Source organism: Lonchura striata, chromosome 2 (genome assembly GCF_050655825.1).
Source record: "Lonchura striata isolate lonStrDom1 chromosome 2, ASM5065582v1, whole genome shotgun sequence".
In the NCBI taxonomy this organism is placed as follows: Eukaryota; Metazoa; Chordata; class Aves; order Passeriformes; family Estrildidae; genus Lonchura; species Lonchura striata.
In genome coordinates this window covers 14,655,001-14,661,765 of record NC_140704.1, presented here as the reverse complement: position 1 = coordinate 14,661,765, position 6,765 = coordinate 14,655,001, and positions in this window count along the sequence as shown.

Genomic DNA, 6,765 nt, shown 5'->3' with positions numbered 1-6,765 from the left:
ATTTTTTTATCCTATAAGATGTTGCCTGTCAAATCTATTTGGTGTAAAAACAGATGTTACAGTTGAAAGTGCCCTGACTGAGAGGAAAATTCTTCTCTGAGATTCCATGATTTACAAGAATCTAAAGAGGTTCTTCAGACCCCCCAAAACCCTGACTCTGCCCCCAGAAGCAGCAGCTCTGCACAAACTTTACAAAGCCATGGTCTGTTCTGCTTCACTGCAGGGGTTTCAGCAGTTTACCTAATCTAACAAAGGCAGTATTTGTCTTTCTACAGTCAGGTAGGGAAGACTTGTAAGACTTGTCCTAACTGTATTTTTATAATCACACGCTTCCTGTGCACAATGGTCACTGGGTGTAACTGTAAATAAGGACTGCTTTCATCCTCAAATTCAAAATTATGAGGTTTCTCATTGCTTATGTAGTGATTGTGCACTGAGACACAGGGGGATGACAGCTGCCAAGGCCAGCCAAGGGCTTGGTGTTCCTGAGAGGATGGCTTCAATTAAAGCATTTTCTATCTCACTGCTACTCCACTTTTACAGTATAATTCACTCTTGCAAATCAAAACTGACTTCATTTCAGTGTACCCACATAGTGAAATCTGTAAGATCTTTAGTGCTTGAAATCCAGAGCACTTCCTAAGTTTTGACACCAGTTTCCAGGTTTTAACATCAGTTATTGTTCTCATGTGAGCACTACCCTTGCATTCATTTCACTGGAAGATGTAGCAAAGTTGAGGAACTAATCCAGCACTACAAAGGGAAATCTTGTGACACCTTCAGCTGAAGCTAAGAAGATCCTGCCTGCCATTTACACCTCTCATTTACTTCAGTCCAGTTCTTTATGCAAGCTGTATGGTCTCCATAGACCAATCACAATGTTATAAAGCAGAGAAAGGGTGGCAGTTGCCTGTTTTATTTTTTTATAAACAACATAACTGGATGTGCAGCCTCAGAGGGGAGGACATGGGCTGCAAGGGAGATGCCTCCAGAATCCCTGGAAGACAGGCTGTGAGCACACTCTCCAAAGGCAACCATGCTCCCTGGTGTCTGAATGCTGAGATATCCCAACATGAAGGGATTTGATTTGAAAGATGAGTTGCAGAGTTAAGAAGGAGCTGCAATCTAGCACAGTTTGTCACTCCATAGAAGTTACAGCCTGTCTCCATGACCAACAAGAGCTCCCAGGCCAAGGCCAGGATTCTCTGATCCTTCCACAAATCAGCCTTTGCTTCTGAAAGCTCCTTCTGACTTCGGATTTAGTGAATGCAAATGCAGAAAAATCCCTTCCCTGGGGACCTGGGCTTGTTTCTCTGACAAAGAGCTGCTCCTGTCCCTTTGCCTCCGCATGACTCCACTCCCACTGACCTTGGACCAGGATCACCTTCCTGCCCCACAATTTAGCAAAATGGGTATTTAAACAGGGAATCCTTAAGCTGCAAAGACCTTTATGAAACAGGACAAAACTAGGATTGATATCAGCAACTGTACATTTATACTCTGCACTGGCTCCAAACCATATTTAACTATTAACCAGGTTTGTTATGAGAGGTTTTGTAACCAAAATTAACTTAAAAACACAAAAAGAATCCACAAAAACATCGTAAGAGCTCTGATTTCTGAATAAATATATGCTAAATAAGCTAGCTTTGAGTGCTGCTTTCACAGTAATTAATTTTTAACCTTAATCTTTACTCACTGTAAGACAGTTTATTTTTCAGATGTATACACTAATTTTCAAAGAAATTGGTCATATACGGTGAGCAAAATCTATGCATGATATCAATGTAGGCAACACTTTGGTATAATTTCCTTCTACTTTTCTAGTATAGCTCACACATTTTTTTGGTGGCACAAAGTAATTCTATGCTACATTAGCTATGTAAGAACTGCTTACAGAAAATGAAACTATATTTTTGAATGCTACAGATCAGCACCAGGAGTGCATGACAATCCTAATTAGATAATATTAATTTGTCCACAAAGTGCCCTGGATTCACCAACAGTTAGTTAGATGCCCAAGCTTTAACAAATAGCATGTGACTGAATTAGTGATTTTTGAAAGGTAATCAGCAGCTGGTCTGGAACCTATCCAGAATGAAATCCTGCTATGATCAGCTGCTGCATGCTGGGAATCAGCACAGCTGCTGATTTCACAAAAATAAGAAATTAAATAGATCTATGCCAGTGCTTAGTCACCCTCAGTGAAATGTGTTCCCTGCTGCTCAGAGGGAGCCTCCTGTGTTTCAGTTTGTGCCTCTGGTCCTGCCTCTGGGCACCAGGACCTGCTGCTGTTTGCTCTGGTAGCAGCTGAGCCCATGTCAAACACTGCCCCAGAGCTTACAGGCTACCTGGGAGAGAAGCACTTTTACTCATGAATAAACTCTCAGGAAATGAGGGCAGATCTCCATCCCAACCTGTGTCCCATCACTGCAGGCTGAGTTGGCCCAACAGGCACTGTCAGACCTGCTGTGGCTGCTCCTACCTGTGCCTGCCACCAGCTGTGGTGGTGATGACGTGCTTGGATTGTATGGAGTGAAATCTGTCTCAAAACTGGTTTGTTGTGGCCTGTGAGATCACAACTCTCTTCCCTCATATTCTCATAGAGAAGTGATTTTAGCTGTCTTACCAGTCCTTCTGCCTTCTTGCCTTATTTAGTGTAGCCAGCCAAGCTACAGAGCTATATACAAACTAATTCCAATTACAAATAAAGCTGAAATCAAGCAAGATTGCACTAAGAAAAACAAAAGACAAAGAAAAGCAACAGGCAGTAGGGAAAACATAGTCACCTGCTTTATCTTGTGATGTCTCAGTTCAAGGGCAGGGAGGTGAGAAGGGAGGCCTGGCCTGTCCATCCATAACAGCTGCTCTGAGGGACATCAGCAGTCAGGCTTAGGAAGTAGAGATAGGAAAGGTGGAAATTCAGGAAAATTTCAGGTCAAATCTGTACAAGGATGATTTCTGTGGGACTGGCTCATGATGCCAACTCAGCCAAGACACACAGACACAGGAGCTGTAAATAGACTTATATTGATGCATGCTGCTGTTTTCCCTGGTCAACATTTATACAATTTTTCAAGCCTATAATTCTAAGCAACTACTCCTTTATCTTAAAGCTTGATTAAAGCTGACCAGGAGTAATCTGACACACACTATTCATGTTATTCCTGAGGGGAACAAATGGATCACTCAATGGCACACTAAGAAACTTTAGAGTCTCAATGTGCTGGTTTTGGCTGGGGTAGAGATAATTTTCTCCACAGTAACGAGTCCAGGGCTGTTTCAACATTGTGCTGAGAACGGGGTTGATAACAGGGGATGTTTCTGTTATTGCTGAGTGGGGCTCACAGTGTCAAGGCCTTTTCTGCTTCTCGCAGCATCTTGCCAGGGAGGAGGCTGGGCTGCAGCAGGAGCTGGGAGGGGACACAGCTGGGACAGCTGACCCCTCCTGACCCAAGGGATATTCCAGGCCATACAATGTCAAGCTCAGTGTATAAAGCTGGGGGAAGGAGGAAGAAGGGGGAACATTCTGAGTGTCTGTCTTCCCAAGTCACCATTAGGTGTGATGGCGCCCTGCTGTCCTGGCGACGGCTGGCTGGCCCATGGGGAAGTGGTGAATGAATTCTTGGGTTTACTTTCCTTTGTTTGTGTGTGCAGCTTTTGCTTAACCTGTTAAATTGTCTTTACCTTGATCCAAGAGTTTTCTCACTTTTACTTTTTCCAGTTTTCCCCCTCATCCCACCACAGGGGGTGACCCAGTGAGTGGCTGTGTGGGCTGAGGTACAACACTCAGTACAGAGTGTGCTATGGGCTTTTCAGGAACCTGAAGGCAGTCTCTGTCTGCTGGCCTGGCAGGCAAACTGGGCACAGCAGGATTAGTCTGTACCTCTCTGGGAAGCAATAAGGAAATGGGAACATTATCTAAGACTGGATTCAGTGGAAGTTCCTTTTGTATTATTTGTACCTGTTTTTACTATTGCCCCTCCATCTGTCCAAGGCTGAAGGTGGCCATTGTCTCAAGGAAGTGCCTCAAGGATGGTGAGAGCTTGCTGAGCAGGTAGCTACAAGCACAAAGTGCTCACAGGAACAGTGGCTGAGCATCAAGTTAGTTCCAGGTTACTGTGCCAAAATCTTGGTACATTAGTGATTTTCTCTATACTGGCACCTGACCTGTAAAGAATCTGTAAAATCTGTGGGTTTGTTCTGTTTTAGCCACAGGCTTTTGATCTACTGCTTTCCTTACTGGGAGCTGCTGTAAGTAAAATGTGCTTTTTTAGTTTTGGGTCCAGCCCTTCCAAAAGGTTTTATGGCCTTTTGATACTTCATTGCATATTATGGGCTTTTATGCATTGATACAATATTGCATCATTATGGGTTTGCCTTTTCTTTTTTTGGCAAGCATATTTATAAAAACACATTATATTGAAAATCAGAGCTTCTTAAAACCCAAGTATTGTACAAATAATTGGGACATCCCTAAAGTACAATCTCCCAGAAGCAAGAGACATGAACAGCAGCTTTGTGCCAGAACATCAGCACATGTATGGTGTTCACCCCTACTAACTGCTTTGTCTGCTTTCAGGTTCTGCTTCAAACTACCATGAAAATATCAACTAGACAAGTATTTCTAACAGCTGCAGGCTGATTTACACTGGCAATTCATGAAAAAACTACAGAGGAAAGGATAGGAAGTCTACAGACTGCAGTGAAAAGGATTTTATCTGTATCTATCAATGCCAGTGGCTGATAATCCCTGAAGACCTAAGATAACAACAAAATTGATGAAAGAGCATTGTTGTGAACACCTCACATCTCATCAAATGTGTCTTCTGCTGAACCCAAAAAATGCTGGTCACAGCACTGACAACTGCCATAAAGAATCCTGAGCTGCTTTTACAGCAGGGTCTAACAAAGGGAGAGAGGGATTTAAAATGAACACCTGACACACAGAGCATCATCTCTGGCTGAATGATACTGAATTATTTGTGTTTACTCCCCAGCACTGTCATCAGTGGGGACCTGTTAGCACTGAGTAGGACGGAATACACAGGACTGAATTGCTTGAATAGACACTAGGAAAATGGGAATCACAGTGGAATCCAGGGAAAAAGAATGTGTGTCTACCCGTGTTAAATCATTTCAGCCCTTTAGTGGAAAATCAGTAACAGCCACAAGTTCTGCAACACTGACGGTGTTCTCCAGCTCCTGACAGCACAGGCTCCACAAGGTGAGCGACTACAGCTCACGAAAACCTCTGCAATCACAGCTCCAAAAACCTAAGAAAAACACCATTCTCATCTGCACTTAGTCTAGGTTTGAGGACATGCCTTTTTAAAAAATGGCAATAATCAGGCCACAGCAAGATTGGAGACTGCTTGCTTGTTATTACCGGCAGAAAGTCACACATCAGTGGTACGTAATTAGGAGGGACAACTTCTCTATCCAAATATTTGAAAATGTCTATACTAAGAAACAGGAAAAAACACCCACTATTTCTAAATCAGCAACATAGGGCTTTGGTAGTTTCATCAAAGCACCACTTCTCTGACTTTTAGCTTCTTCCTGAACACCAATTCTAAGCAGTACCTGGATTTAGATTAACACAAAATTTGCAAACTGGAATGGATATTGCTCCTAGCATCCCTGACTGCCGTAATAATTCCGGATCTGGCAGATCTCTACACTGGGAAAGCCTTGTACTCTCTTTAAGTGTTTTCAGGATGTAATTCTTCTAGCAGATGTGTTAAAACAGGACAAGAAGAGAGGACTATAAAGTTTTAACAGAACTTAGGATGGGGGTGGATTTGATGTTGCATGTGTCAGGAGATGATGCATATGAGGATGTGGCACATCTCACTGATAATTCAAGAAAAAATAATTAATGCTAAAATATTTGTTTTCCCTAATCCTTATGGAAAAAATAGCCCCATTACCCTAAGGAGTTGCAACCAAGTTCCTAGTGCTGCTCTAAACATCTCTATCAGCATTTTCTTCTGGTTGTTCTAGACCACCACCTAACGGCGAGGCTCAGGCTGGGCCCGCCCAGCTGCTGCGTGCTGGGGAATGCAGAGCTCACAGCCCCAGCTCAGCAGGGGACAGGCAGGATTCTGTGAGGAGTAAACCTTCCCTGTCCCTTCCCACTGACCCTTGGGACAGCTCTAACAGGCTAAGGCAGAGCTGCTCTCCTGCATCGCTGCTGCACTTGTGGCAGCAGGGCTATGGGGTATTAAATTTTTTTGCAGAACTGAACTGCGTGACCTGGATCAGCACTAACAGGCCTGACTCACTAATTGCTTAGGACATTCTTATCCTAGAGCCTCATTGCTGTAGATTACTGAAGCTTAGTACTTACTCTAAAATAACTTGCTCTATCTGTGACAGTGCAAAGCAATCTCCCAGAACAACGGCAGGCTGGCTGCTGTTCCTTGCCTTGTCCTTCTCACACAGATCAAGCAGTGCAGTGGCTGCTCCATCATCAGCCCAGGCTCTCTCCCATTACTGGTGAAGAAATTAGTTACTCTAAATAAGTTCCCTACTCTAAATTAACTTTTTCTTTCCCTCTGTGGATTATTTACTTATTGAGAACATTAAAAAAGAGTGCTCCTACTTTGACCACCTGCTCTCTGAAAACAAGCTGCAGTAGTCCCTGTTAAATCCCAGTAAGACTGGCACACTCGCTCCCCAGGAACCAATAATGGAAAACACTGGTGAAGTTCTGACTACCTCCACAGTGAGCCATGCATGCAAACAAGTAGAAAATGTTCA